At 42.5% G+C, this 20,009-nt stretch overlaps 1 protein-coding gene and 1 long non-coding RNA gene across 3 annotated transcripts in view; one reads left to right on the top strand and one right to left on the bottom strand.

The window, feature by feature from the left end:
- Window positions 1-20,009, top strand: part of LOC126471962 (uncharacterized) — a 445,209-nt gene that overhangs the window by 296,379 nt on the left and 128,821 nt on the right. The gene's annotated exons all lie outside the window — the stretch shown is intronic.
- Window positions 1-20,009, bottom strand: part of LOC126471989 (uncharacterized) — a 512,362-nt gene that overhangs the window by 408,239 nt on the left and 84,114 nt on the right. The window contains exon 2 of the long non-coding RNA XR_007586368.1: window positions 19,270-19,301. This is a non-coding gene — a long non-coding RNA (uncharacterized LOC126471989). The remainder of the gene's footprint in view (window positions 1-19,269; window positions 19,302-20,009) is intronic.

The following is a 20,009-nucleotide window of genomic DNA, read 5'->3' as shown; positions in this document are numbered from 1 at the left end:
CGTTAAATCTCCCACGTGGATTCGATCCTATAACTCCAGTAGGTTCACGGTTCTTTCGTGAGTTTGTGTGTGGTGCACATGGGGCCCCGAGTTATTGCAGCCCATTCTTCCTTCCTGGGCTGCATTTCCTTCCCCATGCCCCTCCCTTCTGTCCTCGCTCCTCCCCTTCTGCTCCCTCCTTCCCCTCTCTCTGTGTTGTTACTTATGTCGATCTGGCTATACACCTGCTTTCCTGCATTCCTTGCGGATTTGTCCCCCTTGTCTTTTCTCTGTCACCTTTCCTTTTTGGAGGTTTTGGCCCAATTTGGGGTCTGACCTCCACTCCTAATTTTCCCTCTATAGTGTGAGACATTTGGGGAAGAACTCCCTCCCCAGTATCTATGGCGTGGATTCCTCTCCCACCTTCCCTCCATGCCATAACCACCTCCGCCCCACGAGGTCGCCAGCGAGTGTAGCCAGTGATGGGGCTGTTATGTAGGCATCTGGCTGAACCCCTGACAACACAGATGTCTTTCTCCTGATACCTGAGCTGTTGTCATCCCATATATGCCTAGGAGTAGTTGCTTGTTATTCTGGAGCATCAGAACTCCCAGCAATAGGCACCACGCCAGATGGCCCTTGCTGTGGCTGAGCAGCACCCATGAGGAGAGCCCCTGATCAGAATGGGTAGCATCAAGGCAGATGCTTTACGCATAAAGTGTATCCAGCTCCAAAAATCTGGCCGTTCTCCTATAGTGGTAGTGGGTCACTGAATGATGCTTTTTACGACCCTGCAGCCTTCCCTTCCCTGGTTATACCATGGGAGGACGGCCGGATTGACCAGCTTTGAGTGAAACACATTCCCCACAACCTAGCCTATACTAACATGGATGGGACAGATTCACCACTACAAAGCTGCTACTTTTTGCGGAAAATATGAAGACAAGTTTGCGAGTTTGGCAAAGTGGAGCCTCTAAGTAAGATAGTGTTCTTCTGCAGCTCTTCATGCCTCTGGTCATCTTGGCAACATCCCAATATCCATTACATCTCACCAGTCTTTGAATATGTTCCAGGGACATCAACCTTCAAACTGATGAGGAACTCCATGCCAATCTGGAATGATGGGGTGTTCATTATGTTTGGTATGTGCAGAAAGGTCATAAGGACGACCACAACATTACTGACGCCTTTATTTTGGCTTTTGAGGGAGATACCCACCTAGAGGAGATGAAGGCTATGTGTTACGGGTGAACCATTAAGCTGTAGGTCCCACCACCCACGATATGCTTTTGGTGCTTGCATTTCAGGCATATCTTTCCGATGTACCACAAACCCTCTAAGTGGTGACTGTAAACACCCATTCCATGATGGGAGCCGTTGTGTTCCACCACTCATGTTTATAAATTGGCACAATCATTACCCTCCACACTCACCAGATTGCCTAGCTTATAAAAAAGAAAAGAAGATACAAGAGTATAAGTCTCAGGATCATTTATCTTACACTGAGGGTCGTCAGAAATTTGACCAATTTCATCTTGTGTCAATGTCTGCTACCTTTGTCTGTGTTACGTACTTTCCCCCTGCTCCCTCTTCCTTATCCCTGTCCCGTCCCATCTCCTCTCCTCCGCCCCAGGGTTCCCATGTCCTCCCCTCCAGGTGCTGCTCCACCTCCATGGCCAAAGAAGTGCCTCCCTCCTTTGATAACTGCTAGTGATGGGGCTCCCTACTGGGATCCTTCCCACCTGTGTCTCTCAGGCTGGAGGCCTGCTACTATAACTCAGCAACAGGACACAGAGTCCGTGTGTCCCAAGGCTGCCCACGTCCTTTTGGTTTCAGATCTTGCAGAAGCCTGCTCTCCCTCTGTGTCTTACTCTCCTCAACCTGAGGAGGAGGAGGAGGAGGAGGAGGAGGAGGAGAAGCAGAAAAAGAAGAAGAACAAATACAAGTCTCAGGACAGGCAGTCTGACATTTATGGGTGTCACCCTGTCATCATTGGTGACAGATGGTGACCCGATGGTGTGATTGGCTCCTGCTTGTTTGCCTCCCATTTGGATCCCCACTCCATGATTATTCAATGGAACTCTAATGATTGCTACATCACCTCCCAGATCTGCAATCCCTTATTACCTTTCACTTGACAGTGTGTAGTTCTCCCGGAATCTCATTTCACTGATGCACACTCACAGACTCTTTGTGGGTTCCATGCCTTTTGTTGTAACTGTGTCAGCCCTTTGAGAGCTTCCTGGGGGAGGAGGGGTCTGCACATTGATCCATATGGATATGGTTCATACATGGCACCTACTCCATACCCTATTGGAAGCGGTTGCCACTGAGGTCCACTTGGACTCTGCCTTCACAGTTTGCAGTCTCTATCTCCCTCCTAACAGGCACTTCAGTAACTCCCCCCTTCCTTGCTGTTCCTTGGAGATTTTAATGCCCATCACCCTTTGTGGGGCAATGCTTCATCTAGTCAGGGGCTCCTCACTGACCAATGTCTTGAATGTCTTGCAGACAACAACTTGTGCCTTCTTAATAATGGTTCCCCTACTCATTTTAGTGCTGCATATGGCACTTTTTCTGCCACTGACATTTCTCTGTCCTCCCCTCCCCTGCCCTCTTTCCTTGCTTACACTGCTCACCACACAATTACTTCTGTGTTAGTGATCACTTCCGGTGATTCATTCCCATACTGCCTCCCACTGACCAGATTACTCCACTGGGCTTCCCATCATGCTGATTGGCCTCTATATACCTCCCTGCTCGTTTTTCCACCTTCTTTGTCAGGTTGTAGTGATGATTTCGTCTATAATCTGTCTGATAAAATAATCTGCTTTGCCAGCATTGTCGTTTCCTGCTTGAGGAGCCCTCTCACCATCTGCCAGTTCCACAGTGGTGCATGGCCATTGCCACTGCTATCCGTGATCGTCGTCACACTTTGCAACATCTTGAGTGGCACCCATTCTCCTCTGGTCTTTTTACCTATAAACGTCTTCATGCCAATGCCTGTAACTTACTCAAACAGAGCAAATGAGTGTGCTGGGAATGCTTTGACTCTTGTCTAGGTTTTTCTGTCCCTTCAGCATGGGTGTGGGCTATGGTTGTCACCAGAGTCTTCCATTCCAGGCCGCCTTTGTACAGCTCAATCACTTCTCATGGAACATTGTGCGACCCATTTTGCGACTGTATTGGCGTCAGCCTTCTATCTAGCTACCTTCCGCATGTGAAAACAGGGGGCTGAAGCTTCCCACTTATGCTTTACCCTTGTCAGGCAGAGTACTACAATGGACCTTTCACTGAATGAGAGCTTCTAATGGCCCTCTCTTCTTCCAACAATATAGCTCCTGACCCTGATTCCATCCATAATCTACTGCTTAAACACTCAGTCCCTCACAATGCCAATATCTCCTCCAGGTGATTAGCTATATTTGGCTCCAAGACATTCTCTCCTCTCAGTGGAGGGACAGTATTGTGGTTCCTGTCCCTAAGCCTGACAAGGATCTTTTGTACCTTTATAGTTAAAAGCCCATTAGCATGACCAACGTCACAAGCAGGTTACTAAAATGGATGGTAGTTTGTGGGCTCAATTGGGTCATTGAATCTCAGGATCTTTTATCTCCTTATCAATGTTGTTTTCAGAGGGATGGTCTCCAATAGATCTGCTTCGACTGGAAACTGTAGCCGACTGGCCTTTTCTCAATTCCGCCATCTTGTTGCAGTTTTCTTCATAAGGCCTACAACACAGCTTGATGCTTCCACATTCTCCTTATGCTCTGTGAGTGGGTTCTTCAGGGCCACCTCCCGATTTTATTCGCCACTTCCTGTCCCACTGGTCATTCAGAATTTGGGTTTTCACTGTTCTCAGCTCTCCCCAAACCCAGGAGAAAGGCGTTTTACAGGTTTCCATATTAAGTGTCCGTTTTCTTATCACTATTAATTGATTTGTGGATTCTGCTAGACCGTTTGTCACCCCCGCTCTATACGTGGATGATTTCTGAATTTGGACTAGCTCCCACTTGGTGGCCTCTGCAGAACAACCGCTCCAGGGTGCCATCTGGTAAGCTTCCACATGGAAACTCTCACACAGATTTCAGTTCTCTCTACTGAAATCAAGGCTGCATTTGTGTCACCGTACTATTTTCTATCCTGATCTGGAACTCTACCTTGATGCCCAACACCTGACTGTGGTCCCCCAATTCTGTTTTTTGGATCTTATTTTTGAGAACAAGCTTACTTGGTTGCTCCATATTCGTCACCTGAAGGTTGGCTGTTTGCATAAACTCAATGTTCTTCACTTCCTTGCCCAAGCCTCTTGGGGCTCAGATTGTTCAAACCTTCTCTGCCTTTACTGGGCATTAGTTCTGTCTCGTCTGGACTATGGTTGCCAAGTTTATGGATCAGCTGCTGCTTTCATGCTGCTCCTCTTGGACCTGGTTCACTATGATGGTGTCTATTAACTCACTGGTGCCTCTCACACTAGCCCTGTCACTAGACTTCTGGCTGACACTGAGATCCCTCCCCTTTCGATTCGGCGGTTCCAACTCCTGGTATCCTATGCCATCACTATCCATTTTCCCCTGCTCGGCCCCTCCTGTTCTATTCCTTTCGCAGCTTTGGGCTGTCGCCCGCCTGCTGCCCACCCTCGAGTCAGTTTACCAGTTGGGCTCCGCCTCAATTCTCTCTGCCGTGACTTCCAGTTCCCCTCCCTGTCCTCTTCCCCATGTTATCTCCCAAACACCCCCTCCCCATATTAGATCCTCAGCTATGGATTTGGATGGATCTCTAAATAACTCTAAATCCACTGATCATCTGGGATATGCCTTCATGTCTTCTGTTTGTATGGAACACCATTTCTTGCCTGCCATGTGTGGGGTGTTTACTGTGAAATTGATGGCCACCTACTGGTGTTTTGTTAAACATCCTCCCTCACCTGTGTTTTGTGATATATGGACTGAATGAGTAGCCTTCAGGCTATTGCTCAATGTTTTTCCTGCTGTTCCTTGGTCTCTGCCATCGACAACCTTCTCGCTGATTTTGGTGATGCTGCTTGTTTGGTCCACATCCTTTGGGTTCTTGGCCACACAGGTATCATGAGTAATGAACTTGCTCATCATCTGGCTGGGAGGGCAGCCACCTACCCCCTGTTCTCTTTGACCCCACTGGGGAAGATTTTCAGATTTACATCAAATCCCATTTTGCTCAGTCATGGGCTGACTCTTGGGAAGCTACTCCCACGTCTAATAAACTATGCACCATCAAGGAGATTCCCATCATGTGGCATTCTTCCCTCTGCTTCTCCCAGTAGAAATCTGACGTCATCTGCTGCCTTCATGTTGGCCAAACTAGGTTGAGCCATGGATTTTTACTCCACAATGAGCCGCCCACCCGTTGTAGTTGCAGTGCTCCGCTCATGATGATCCAAATTTTGCTTTACTGCCCACACCTTTTGGCCCTTCACACTAAATATACCCTCTCGCCTTTCTTACTTGAGTGTTAGCAGACAACCTTCACACAGTTATCCCTGTCCTCAGTTTTCTTTGCCAAAGTGGTCTGTACTCTCAGGTATAATGCCTTGAATTTTCCTTTGGAACTTACATCCCTCAGTTAGAGCAGGCTTTGGTAATGGAGGCCTTGAACTTGCCTCCACACTGGCCAGGTTCTCCCTGCCTTTTCCCCACTGTTGTGCTGTTTCGTTTCCTTTTTCCTTGTGTCTTCTTCCCCTGGTGTTGTCCCTGTGGTATCACGATAAAGGTGTAGTGTGGTGTGGTTGTTGGGACAGTTAGGTGGAAGTGCTTGTGTCCTGCCATATAGTGTTTCAGGGGCACCCTTGCACTCCCCGTTTCCACCCATCCCCCTCCTGTTCTTCCCTCTTCCTGCTGCCCTTGGCGTCCCTTTCCCCTCTTTGTTAGCACATTCTGCCTTCCCTTTGACTGGATTATGCTGTCTGCGTTTTTCCTCCCTTGATTTCTGCCCTCCTTGATCATTGGACAGATGACCTCGCTGTTTTGTGCATTCCCCCAGATCAACCAACCAACCGATCCTACATGAGAAGGCTGAACATTAATGCATTAAATGAAGGATATATTCAGCATGTTTCGACTATCTGCAGTTGGTCTCTCAATTCGACGTCAGTGGTCAGTCGATCGATTTGGTACACAACTGTCGTTATTGAACGACTAATAGCTCTGCCGTGATTCAGAATTTATCATCTCTTTATAGGTTCATCTAAGAAATTTAGCGAAAGTCATTCTTCGTTTACCCACATATTTATCTGGATAAACAAGAAAAATATTTCCTCATACCTCCAGTCATAAACACTCGATGTGCAGAGAGAAACCAGATTTTTTCAGAGTAACAAAGTGCGTTCACCACATGCTCATAAAAAGCACTACTTACGTTTCCTGAAAGACATTATGTACATCACATAAAAATAAGTTCACAGTGATATATGGGTCCCCAAATACCGCATTGAATTTTCTGCTCATCAAGCATGTGTAAGTCGTCACTGCCGTAATGCACCACGCATCCAGGATCTGAGTTGGATGGGAAGGCAGGGACGCAACTTGTATTAGCTTCGCGAAAGAGGGAGGGATGAAATGAAGAATAAAACTCTGAAGTAGCGAAAAACTGTTTATTAATTTATTGACTACTACTATTACCTACGACCCACTTAACCAAGAGAGGATAATTTGTATGCGATTTGTGCATATTATATTGCTGTTAGACAATTAATGCTCATATACATGAGAATACTTTCTATATTTACATTTTTAGTAGTTTCTGACTCTGACTTCTAACACGAGAAAAACATCGTCGACTGAAAATGCAACGATATGGAATATTTTAGAATCCACAACCGTCTTTTACTTTCAGTTCCAATGGAAACGTCGACTAATCAAGAAATAGTTTTGAGGTTTCATAATAAATATCTACAGGCACACTTCCTACTAGTCAGTGACCATTACATGTTCTGGCTTTCTTCAAGCTGATACTGAATTGATGCAGGTTCGCTTTATGAAGGTGATACACATATTCTTTTTTTTAGCTTGCGAGAAGGGGAGGGAGAACAGCTGCCCTCCCATGCCTCACGCTGCGTATACCCTGGTATAATTTACCTGACGCAAGCAAGTGCTCCCCCCTCCCCCTCGCCCTCCCGACACGGTACCTTGATGTGATCAATGGGAAGAAAAAGGAGTGGTTAGTACAAAGATCTGGAAAGTACATAGTTTGTATCTTCGTAAGTAAAGCTCTCAAGTTAAAGAAGCTGTTGCGTCAATTTTCGACAAAAGATTTAACTTGAAAGTATACTGACCATTACATTGGATACCGAGAATCTGTCACCGGCATATTTTTCTCTCAGGTATGGAGTACCAGGTGTATCCATGTTAAGTACTTTTACGAGATGCAATAGTAAAGGTATCCTATGACGGGGGTAGTGTCGGGATATCCTCAAAATCCGTAACATGTAAAAACATGAACGAACTAAAACCGTAATAATTTGTAATTACAGATGAATCAACATGCTCCCATGAATCTAGGCAGACACAGGGGCATTCGGTACCATCATTTGAAAGCTGGAAGAAGCCATTTTGAACCAGGAAGATGGGATATGATTTGCGAGTTTGCTGTTTAGTACTTAGTAACTTCGGCAATCAACGCTGACACATACGTAAAGCTATCTTTTTAACTTGCTGCACGGCACTGCACTCTTACGGTCACCGCATTGATTTCCATATTAATATAGGCTTTATAGGTGGTACGACCTTGTTTCAAACTGCTGAAATATTCATTAAGTTCGGACTACATTGTGCTACCACTTTCATTGCTTTCTGCGCGAACGTTCCGGGACATCCGGGACAGAACGCATATTATTTAAATATTTTCATGGCTATCCATCAACTACCTTCGCCTTCATTTAACAACAGTTGGCGAATACGTCGAAAATATACAATGGCTGTTTTCCACCTGCAAGTACTTACATGAGCATAATTAGTGCACTGAAAAGTTGATATACAGAACAGTTACAAACATACCAACATCTGTTATGCGACAGTAGGTGTCTATTACATTACATGGTATTTCGGGTAATACGAGCACTTCACTGGTGAGTGATATTTCGTGAAGCTACCTGAAAATAAACATGGTCGCCGAAACCTGTGTAATACGTTTGACATTAGTTGTGCTTTTTGTGTATTTCTCTGTGTACTCGTAACCGATGACAGTTGATGCCGAACAAAAACTGTTATTCGACACAATAAAGATAACCAGAATTTGCAAAAATTAAAGCTGCGTGTCAGACCGGGCCACGAACTCCAATATTTATCTACCATTAGTTCACCTTCTAGTTATCACCAACAAGTAACTTATATAGGTAGATCAGTAGACCCAATGCATGCAGCAAGAAAGCAATTCACACAAGTACTGATTCATTCCCAACCAGTTTGCTAGCTTCCTGGCGTGAGTTAGTAACATGATATAATCTCCTGCCCTTCCCATAGAACCTAACTATCAGCTTGAAAGCAACTGCTTCCAGGGTCATGGACCCAAAAAATTATTTCACAAGATCAACTAAACGTAGCTTTCAATACTGTGAACTTAACATAGGGACGATGGTCGGTGTTCTAATCCCATTTCCCGGAGAAATTAAAAACATGCTTCGCTCTCTTATCGGATTCACGTCCAGGAGCTTCGCTAATATTGACATTAAGATATCCTGTGGTCAAAGGAGTATCAAATTAAAGGTTTTTCTTATTCAAACAGTCAGTTAAGGTTGCGGCTCAGAAACTATTGGGGCATGTTGGAAAATGTGGCCGTGGCTCGAGGCAAACGCTTCCCTCTACTTTTCCAATTAGAGTAAGTGCTCAAACGTAGTATCGCCAACTTAGTGATCCTCTTTTCAAATGACCTTATAGAGGACAGAAGCATATCTGCGGGAATGTCAGCACAGGCGTTTCCGACGCGGTAGACCATGTCTTCACGGTCTGTTGACATTTGCTGGTACACCTTATTTTTTAAATACCCCCACAGAAAGAAATCCGGCGACATTACATGCGGCGACCTAGTGGGTCAGTTAAGGATGCGGTCACAGTGTCTCCGACATCGGTGGATTCCCCCGACGGCTGACATCGGCTGGAGACGGCCAATCTTTTCAAATCATTCCGCCAGTACTGCGCGGTCACACTATAGCACATAATCGAGATATAGCTCAGAACCTATGGACTGAAATCGCAGATTTATTTGAAACCTCAAATAGGCAAACTCTTTATTGGAAATTTTAGTCATACATTATAACCTCAAAAAATAGAATTTCAAATGAAAAGGTTGGCGTATCCTATATGCTTATACACTATGTGATCAAAAGTATTCGGACACTCGGCTGAAAATGACTTACAAGTTCCTGGCGCCCTCCATCGGTAATGCTGGAATTCAATATGGTGTTGGCCCACTCTTAGACTTGATGACAGCTTCCACTCTCGCCGGCATACGTTCAATCTGGTACTGGAAGGTTTCTTGGGGAATGGCAGCCCATTCTTCACGGAGTGTTGCACTGAGGAGAGGTATCGATGTCGGTCGGTGAGGCCTGGCATGAAGTCGGCGTTCCAAAACATGCCAGTCCATTGCAGGGATGTTACTGTCGTGTAACCACTCCGCTGCAGGCCGTGCATTATGAACAGGTGTTCGACCGTGTTGAAAGATGCAATCGCCATCCCCAAATTGCTCTTCAACAGTGGGAACCAAGAAGGTGCTTAAAACATCAATGTAGGCCTGTGCTGTGATAGTGTCACGCAAAACAACAAGGGGTGCAATTTCCCCCCCCCCTCCCCCCCCCCCCCCCGGGAAAAACACAACAACACCAAAACACCTCCGCCTCCGAATTTTACTGTTGGCACTACACACACTGACAGATGATGTTTACCGGGCATTCGCCATACCCAAACCCTGCCATCGGATCGCCACATTGTGTACCGTGATACGTGACTCCACACACAGTTTTTCCACTATTCAATCGTCCATTGTTTACGCTCCTTACTCCAAGCGAGGCGTCGTTTGGCATTTACTGGCGTGATGTGTAAGTTATGAACAGGCGCTCGTCCATGAAATCTAAGTTTTCTCACCTCCCGCCTAACTGTCATAGTACTTGCAGTGGATCCTGATGCAGTTTGGTATTCCTGTGTGATGATCTGGAGAGATGTCTGCCTATTACACACTATGACCCTCTTCAACTGTCGGCGGTCTCTGTCAGTCAGCAGATTAGGTCGGCCTGTACGCTTTTGTACTGTATGTGTCCCTTCACGTTTTCACTTCACTATCACATCGGAAACAGTGGACCTAGGTATGTTTCTGAGTGTGGAAATCTCGCATACAGACGTATGCCACAAATGACATCCAATCACGTGACCACGTTCGAAGTCCGTGAGTTCCACGGAGCACCCCATTCTGCTCTCTCACGATGTCTAATGACTACTGAGGTCTCTGATATGGAGTGCCTGGCAGTAGGTGACAGCACAATGCACCTAATGTAAAAAACGTTTGTTTTTTGGGGAGTCCAGATACTTTTGATCACATAGTGTAGCTATTGTCTTGGATCTTTTTTGTGGTAGGCTATCATTACTTGCCTGCAAATTATTATCACTGTTTACTGGCATGAGGGTAGTGATTTTGTTATCATAAAGTGGTTTGCAAATGTGGTGTATGGTACATATTTCCACTCTTCATGCTTCAGGTTTTCAGAGTGTCTTATGCCACACTTTACGCTTGTCTTTCAGTTGATGCTAAATGACATGGTCTGCACAACTTAAAATAAATACAGAAAAACATAATGTTTATATTTATAACTTGATTCTCAAGGTCCCCAAGAATTATCTCGATATGTAACAATGTTTCTCCCGTCAACTCATATATTCTAAAACTTGTCTGGTTATTCCGATTACTGAGAACCGAGTGTGCACTACTTGCCACATTCTTTACGAGACAAGAAAGCTCATTCACATGCATTTTGACGTCTCTTTAATTAGCAGAAGCCGCTATGCAGCACTCATACCCAAGCACAGAGGCGTTGTGGCATCCGCACCACCCTTAGAGGTTAAAATCTAACCTACTTCATATACAGAATAGATTCTAACCTAACCTAATCTTCTTGGTCCTGCCAAAAACTGAAGAAGGAGATCGTACACACTATTACCATGCTGTCGTCCGATGTTATCGGATGACCTCTGACGACCGTTGTCAGTGCCACTCTAAAGGCAGCCTAACAGGACCACCTCTGCCGATAAACTGACCAATGTAAACACGGTCTAATATGTCCCTGCTTCAATTGCGTAATGTACTGGGCAATAGTCATGCTGAAACCACATGCGTTGTTGAACGTCCAGGGCAACATCCTACAGTAGTACTGGTGGTTGCTGTTCCACAAACGTCCATCCAACGTGACGTCGATAAAATATGGATCACTGAGTTTGTTGCTCATGATGCCACACACCATACGTTGACTGACAAAGGACGTCAATAGTCAACTTGTCGCAACCAGTGGGATTGTCTACACTCCAGTAATGCAGAGTAACACTACCATGGTTTTTGAATATAGACTCACCGGAAAATAGTACCTCCTAAAAGGGAGTTGGGGTTGTTTGCATTTGTGGACGTGCCCATTCGCAAAAAATACCTGGTTATGGAAATCGGTCCCATGAAGTTCTTGATGCAGTAACATATGATATGGATGATAGTATGACAATGCTGTATAGTGGCAATACAACCTACGGGCTTACCGCAATCACAGTGTAGTGGCCGGGCGCTTATCCGTGGGTCGTTATGCACAGCCGCTAGTAGAGCTATGTCATTAGCTTCTCAGGTTACACGTTTGCTTCGTTTCCTTTTGTCAGTCTGTATGCAGCCATCAAAGGCGTTCACAACCTTGTAAAAGAATGAAACAGAGCGAGCATCTCCGGAAAACGCTCGACATACAAGGCAATAGCATCCTCAATATTTGTGCATTCTCTGTAAATCAGGATCATTTTAGTTTTTTCTTCTGTTGTTGCACCATGCATTGTCCTCTTGCATTTCTGTTCTCCAAATGATAGATGTGCACGCAATGAACACTGTGCAAGTATTGCAATGTTTAGAGCCAATGTCTATTCTACATCTGCACGCTATGTGGCCTCCAATTGCAGTGTAACTACCTGTTACGATTTGCTGTAGTTTGCTACACGGCCACGGTGGTGCCTCGAGTAGTCCTCTGTTTGATATGTCGGAGTAATACAACGTTTTGAATGGGTTACCAATCAGAACTTCCGAAATATTGGCCTGTCCTACCCTCGCAGCATGGCAATGGTATCCCACGTGCCACTGGATATTCAACTGCCACAGAGTAGCATATCATAAATTACTATTGTGTATCCATTTCTATTCCTCCGATTGCAGCGCCATTTGTGGCGAAACGAAGAAAATGCTTCAGACAAAATGTATGTACATCTTGCAATAAAAAATGGGAGTTCCCATTGAGGATTTCAAAGTTGCACTTCGCAACCCACGCCCCCTGCGAGAAAAAATCAATTGGAATTACAACTTTTTTTTGATCCGATGTGTAGTTTTCGAGATATTTAAATGTTTTCAGTTAAAATGAACACCCTGTTTATGGTGTTTCTGCACAGCAGTTACCGACTTTCAGATGTTTCTTTGTTTGCCTCTGTGTGTGTGTGTGTGTGTGTGTGTGTGTGAGAGAGAGAGAGAGAGAGAGAGAGAGAGAGAGAGAGAGAGATACACCTAGACGATGAAAAACCACATAGCAGTGCCTGGTCGGAAAAGCTTTCCTCGCACTGTAGTGATGACACAAAACAAAAGAAAGGAAGGACACGAACAGGTGAACAGGGTGAGAAAAGATGTTTGTTATGCTTAGTACTAATAAAATACTGGGATGGCTTTGGCTTGTTTACACAGTACATAACATTACACACACGGCGATGACAGATGACACAGCATGTGCACAGTCATTGCGGCCGTGTTCACTGTGAAGCTTCATTTTACGTATCGACAGAATGGCAGTTGGGTGGAACCTTACATGAACACAGAGCTTGCTGATATGCATCTGGCGCATGAGCCGTTGGCTGCAGTGGGTGAGGCGCACAGCAGCTTTACACCCACTGTTACCCCCATGAGGCAAACTCCCTGCCACACCTTCTTTGCATGCTTGCATGGGAGGTTGTCCAAAAGCGGATTCTTCAGTGGGGAGACAACAAAGTGAGTAAAGGGTAATAATGGTAGCCAATTATGAGACTGTGCTGGAGCTGGTGCAGAATGATCCCAGTGCCAGTAAGTGAGCTATCATCAACCATGTCAGGATTTCCCACTGTAGTGCCTGGCAGATTCTGCATGGCAACTCCATGAATCCGTATCACAGCCACAGTGTGCGGTCACTGGACAAAGAAGATTTTGGTACGTGAGTGGCCATTGCAAGATGATATTTACAGATGTGCACAACAGATCCCCTTGACTCACCCACCACTTTGTTCACCAACGAGGCGACCTTCATACAGGAGAGATCAAACAACGTAACACCCACATCCAGTCACAGGAGAACCTACATGCAACTAGAAACCTTGGAGCCCAGAGATAGTTTTTAGTCAATGTATGGGCCAGCATAATTGGGGACAACCCTGTCACACCATACTTGTTCCTCCAGTGTATGACAGGTACAACCTATCACTGCTCAAGCTATTGGACAATGCATACGTACCAAATGCAAAACGTTCTGCCATATGATTTCAGCATGATGGGGCCCCATCACATTACAGCCTTGATGTGCCTTGTCAATTTAATGCAGAGTATCGTCAACACTGGTACGACCAGGGTTCGGTCCACTGGCCAGTAAGTTAACAAGGCTTCACTTGCCTTGACTACTTCCTCAGGGGATACATCGCTGGTGTAAGAAATCCCTATTAACAGTGCAGAGGAACTTGTTGCACGTATCGTAGCAGCTGCTGTGGAAGTCTGGGAAATGCCTTATGTTTTCCAGAAGATCAGATCTGCTATGCATTGGAGATGCATGCCTGCACCATGGTCTGGGGCAATAATTATGAACACCTTCTTTGATGACAATTGTTGTCTGTTTTAGTTCTTATTTCTTGGTTTCTTCTGTACTTAATATAAAAATCATGTTTTTTTAAATCATTTTCATGTCCATTCCTTGTTGTGTTTTGTGTCATCACTACCACACCAGGAATGCATTCCTGACCATGAATTGTTATGTGATTTTCCATTGTCTAAGTGCACTCTGTCTTTCCTGAAAGCCTGTAACTACTGTGCTGAAACACCCTATATATACATCTTGCATACAAGAAGCAAATTATTCATACCAGTGATACATAGTTTAACTTTTTTATTCCCTGTTACAATGGACAAATGTATCTTTCCCTCAGTTTCTGCATAACCTCCAATATGTGATATTTTTTAAAGCTATTTCTCACACTTTGTCTTTAAATTCATTTCATCACGATTGTTAATTTAATGCAAATTGCTATATAGGCTATTAGTTTCTTTTGTGCGACATGTACGTATTCTCCTTTCTGATGTTGTTCTCTTTTGTGATATGTACATATTCTCTTCTGTTGAATTTAATTCCTTACTCATGCTGTTCTCCTCTTTCGTACTTTCACAAACATGCATGAACACATGCATGCATGTGCAGTCATAATCCCCCCCACACACAGAGTTTTTTTTTATATTCTGTCTTAATGTTTACTGGCTAGTACTATTAATACAGTGCCTACTCTTCCAAAATATCTCAGTTTCCCCACAGACTACAACTGCAACTGCACAACAATACCATCACAGCTTTTTGCAGTTGGCAGTTCTTTCACTCCTCTCTCAGGACAGCAAGCACTAATCAAATTCAAGGCAACAACCTTGTGGTCCTTTCATACCTCTAAAAAAAAAAAGGGGGAAATATGGCTACTATCTTCATCCCATTGTAGTGACACTGATGGATCCAACACATATTGGAATACATACAAACTGGGTTTCCCTTGTAGATGTGTTCATATGTTTCTGAAATAAGTACCCCTGAGTTTAACCCAGTGATTTCTCAATTTAAAATGTTATCAAAGATCAATGAGTTACCTGTACAATCATAAAAACTGTCTACATGAATAGCCAATGAAATAAGATGAATTCAAATTGCAGGTAAAATCATGCTGACAGTGAGAACGAGTATGAGCACAACAAATGAGAAAAATGACATTGGAAAACAGAGTAACTGATAATAATGATCCACTCTAGTGGTAAATAACTTTGGTCGCAATTAGGAAACCAGCTCATAATCGAGTTACACTGCACATTACAGCATTTTTAAGGCTGTACTGCTCAGTTTAGATGTATTGGAAGAAAGAGCTGAAAGATGTGCTGTGAAGTTGGCAGAATATTTTTAATGTTGGATAGTAAAAGATTAAGTACAGACATGTCTGTAGTACATGTATAATGGATCCAAAATATGAAAAGCAATGAGAGCTGAAAATTACCACCAAAAAGTATGTAAAGTAATTTGAAATGCTTATATAAAATGAAAACTCTTACAAGTCACCAAATTAAACATGAAAGTCAAAACATGAATATTCTGTGAAAACCAACATAATGTGCTGACCAAGACTTAAAATATATGGCTGTTGTTATGGAAATAACATGTTAATATATTACACTGGCTACCTTCTCCCCGATATTGTTCAAGTCTGGTACAACAAGGATTGTGATAGGAGGGTGGCTTCACCAGAGAATGATAGTCCCAAACCAGTGTTCTACTGTCATCCAGTCATTTTGTCAAATGATAAAATCTAAAGTACACAAATAAACTGGTAATACTTGTTACAGATGATGCTGAATAAGGATAGAAGTGCAAGATGTAATAGTGAGAAACTCATTGAGCGTGCCAACTCTGCAGCACATGCACAAGGTGCTCAGCTGAGCGAGTGCCACAATGCCATATGCACCAGGCAGGTGACTGTAATGTTAGTACTGGTTATCTAAAGTAACTTATGATGACCCGTATGAAGTTAACTTGTCCAATCTCTTACATCACAGTCATGGGAGGACCATGCATTTAGGCCATGTTTCCTCAGTCCTCTAGAGCTACAGCACAGCTAAACAGGGCAACAGTTTTTCCACCCTTTATTTATCTACCACTGTTTGCACCAGACTCATCCCACATGAGTCCATAAGATGTCCCAACCACAAGTGTGATGTAGCTTTTTAACAGTTTTGTAGACTATAATCCTTTTCAGTTACGGACCACAGTGTGGTCTGATATTAAAGTCATGTAATAAAAATTATACTACACATCAATGTGAGATGGTATTTAGTGGGAATTATGTATGAGTGTCCTCCAAAATGGAAAAGGTCACTGCTGTCACATTTAATTTCATGGGATCTTTGAAGAGAACCTGGCATTGGTTAATGAAAACGTTCTTGGTGTATCAGAGGGCACAGTTTAGAGAAATCTTGTTGTTCAAATTCAAACACTGATCATATGAAACTGCAAATACCACAATAACTATTTCCAAATTATTCAGTTGCAAAACCTGCATTAAATCATCTGTGTCCCCATGAAACTCTAAATGCGTTTGAAACATGTGATAACCATTACCAACTACAACAGTTCAGAAAATGATAGTAGTGGACACATATGTTTGAGAACCCAAGATACGCTGCGAGCTCGACACATTATCAAATACTACTTGGTCAGTAACATGAGATGTAGCTCACATTGTGTGAGTGCAAGCAATTCCTGCGGAAACAATGAACTAGTCACAAAATGCATTAAATCCTTGCACTGATGTACAGTACAAACTCCTTTTATACTTGAAAAAAATTTGCAATATGAGTTCCCATGCAGTACATAATATATCTGTCAATTCGGACATTTGTTACTAAGAGTACATCAACACATTTATGCTGCCTATTCAAATTTTTATCCTTGTGTTTCTAATGGTGCTCAAACATATTTCATTTGACAATATTTTCACCTTCTATGGTTCATATTATTTCCAATGACCACAATAATAACTTAAAATGAATTTTCAAGTGGGAGATTTTTATTTTGTGATTATTTTTAAATAAAGCTAAGAAACAGTCAATGGAGAAAGTGACATCCTTCATGAAATACGAGGGCTGTCTGAAATGATCTCACTCAGAGACCGAAGCAGTACGCATGATGTTATCCCCCCCCCCCTATGTTGATACATATATTAGTAGATGTCAGGTAAAGTTACAAGTCATTCCAGCAGCAGTTGATTGTAGGCAGTTGTTTGAAGCAGTTGTGGTGCGCAAGCTGCTGAAAATAGAAAAACTTGAAGTATCATACAGTGATTAAAATCTTTGTAAAAGAAGGTTTAACACTGACCAAAATACATTTGCGGCTTGCACTGTGAAATCCAGCTCTGCATACTCAATTTCCATAGTGAAGAAATGGGTGATTGAGATTAAACATGGACATGAAAGTGTCCAAGATGAACTACATGAAGGAGGTCTAAAAAGTGCAAGCACACCGCAAATCATCAGCATATACAGGCATATGAAATTGCTAATTCTCTAGGAATATCACAGGAATCTGTTGGTCACATCTTGCACCAGGAATTGATCATAAGAAAGCTTTGCACAAGATGAGTGCCACAAGTGATCACTGCAGATCACAAACACATTTGCACGACACTTTCTAAAAGGTGCTTGGTGGGTTTTAAGAAAAACAGAAGTGACCTTTAGCGATGATACGTGACATTGGATGGAACATGGATTCGCCACTACACACATGAATTCACACAGCAGTCTGTGCAGTGGACAGAAACCAGTTCTTTGTCTCTAAACAAGGCAAGGACAGTGCCATCGGCAAGAAGTATCATGGTGTTGCTGTTTTGGGATGCAAAAGGAATTTTGTTGAATGGCTATCTTGAAAAAAGTAAAACCATAACTGGAGAATACTACTCTCAACTTCTAACGAAACTGGACACAATCATTCATGAAAACGGACCCACTTCAAATAAGAAAACAAGCATCTTCCATCATGGCAAGGCACCTGCCCACAACAGTGTCTTAGGAATGGGGAAATAGAGAGATTTCAATTACGAAGTGCTGGGACATCCACTCTATTCCCCAGATTTAGCTCCCTCAGACTTCCATCTATTCTGAAAAAATTCCTCACTGGCCTGTGCATTTTATCAAATCAAGAAGGCATTGTAGCTGTAATTGGGTGCTTTGCAGCACTTCTGGAGGAAGGGGATAATAGCACTGGAACATTGCCAGATCAAATGTATGACATCAGAAGGGTTTATGTTGAAAAATAAAACTTCTCTGAAAGCGTAATTTGTCATTTTCACTATCAGGCTAAGAACTTTTCAGACAGCCCTCATATTACATGACTGTGAACCCAAAACTAGAATAATATTTTTACTTGATTATTAGGGACTATAAAGACTGACCAATAGATTACAAATCAACATTTTGATCCCTGTTCACACAACATGTAGAATGTTGCTAGCTTTTGAACACTTTCAAATAAAGATGTAAACATTCATATGAATCAAGATAAAAACTGATCTGAAATTAAAATGCAGCACAGTTAACAAATGTTGTGACAGCTCTATCACAAACCCATGGAAAAATGATATTATAGTACAAAATATGGCTGGTTTTATTATTATGATTTGTTTCTTTTAGATAGCTCCTTTTTAAACTTTACTGTTATATTTTAGACTGTAACGTTCTAATGAACTTTGGTAATGCTGTTCTAAAGAGCTCATGAATATGTCTGCTATTTTCCCTCTCACTTGAAAGCAGAAAAATTGATGAAAATAAAAAAATATAATTGTTACAGACTTTAATAAGTCAAAGAGAATATTTGTGATTGTAAGTAAATTCTGGTTTTGAGTGTGGATTGATATGTTTCAAACAAATCAACGCCACACAATATTCATTTATGATGCAAAGAACTTCATTACATAAGGATTCTTGCTCTGAACTATTTTCAGAACCAGAAAAAAACATCATGAACAGCTGCTAGGAGAAGTATGGTGAATAGAGAACAATTTTTAAAAGAGTTCCTGTGAATGGATCAGAGAAGATGTTTCATACTATAATTCAACTTTTCTTAAAAAATAAAAGGATCACTCTCAAAAATTACACTAATTACACTTACTAAAACTTATTTTGTTTAACAAAATTCCATACTTTTATGGGGAAATTTATCAGTATGTCCTCGTGAGTGATCATGCCCTCACACATAAGATATCATATCTGTACAAAAAGAATTTCACTCACCTAACCAGTGTGAGGCAGCACAGTGTTCCGCCCTGTAAACAATAATGAAAACAAAATAACTTGAAGGCAAGCAAAGAAGTAGTAAATTACAGACTGCCATACAGTGAAGTGGTCACAAGATAAACGATGGCAATAACAGCAGCTCCATTTGTAAATTTTTAAATAACAGAAGTCTTATATCAGGATTTACTGTTATTGCCACCAGTTATATACAGTTGTGAAGTTCATCACACACATCAAGAAATTAATGACTAGGTAAACACATGGTATGCATCTCAATGTTCATCAGGAATAAATGGATACAAAAACTAGAAAATGCACAGTTTTATCATTATTTGATCGGTGTAGTCACTAAAATTAAGAAACAGTACACAAGAAAAAACAGCAGAGCCTTTAACTCAAAATTATAAATCGCAATGGTATCACTTAGTATGAAGAGCATTCTCATACGTCACAAGAAAAGGAGTAATTCCACAAAATGACCAACGAGCTGTTCTTCATTAGTTGATTTTAACCATGTGATGGAAAGAAAGCAACATTGAGGCACAAGACGGAGGGCAAGTAGTAAAATAAAAGTGATGAGTCACTGCAAAATTTTTCATGTCCCATAGTCACATGTGCTTATCTGAAGAATAAAATAAAATGACAAAGTTCTAGATTTAGAATGTAACAGATAACTCAGTGCTGTTTTCATTACAACAAATAAACATGTATTCACTTCAAATGCTTATGCTTGCTAT

This window comes from Schistocerca serialis, chromosome 1 (genome assembly GCF_023864345.2).
Source record: "Schistocerca serialis cubense isolate TAMUIC-IGC-003099 chromosome 1, iqSchSeri2.2, whole genome shotgun sequence".
Classification (NCBI taxonomy): domain Eukaryota; kingdom Metazoa; phylum Arthropoda; class Insecta; order Orthoptera; family Acrididae; genus Schistocerca; species Schistocerca serialis.
The sequence above is the reverse complement of the archived record's forward strand: the minus strand, read 5'-3'. Positions and strand labels throughout refer to the sequence as shown.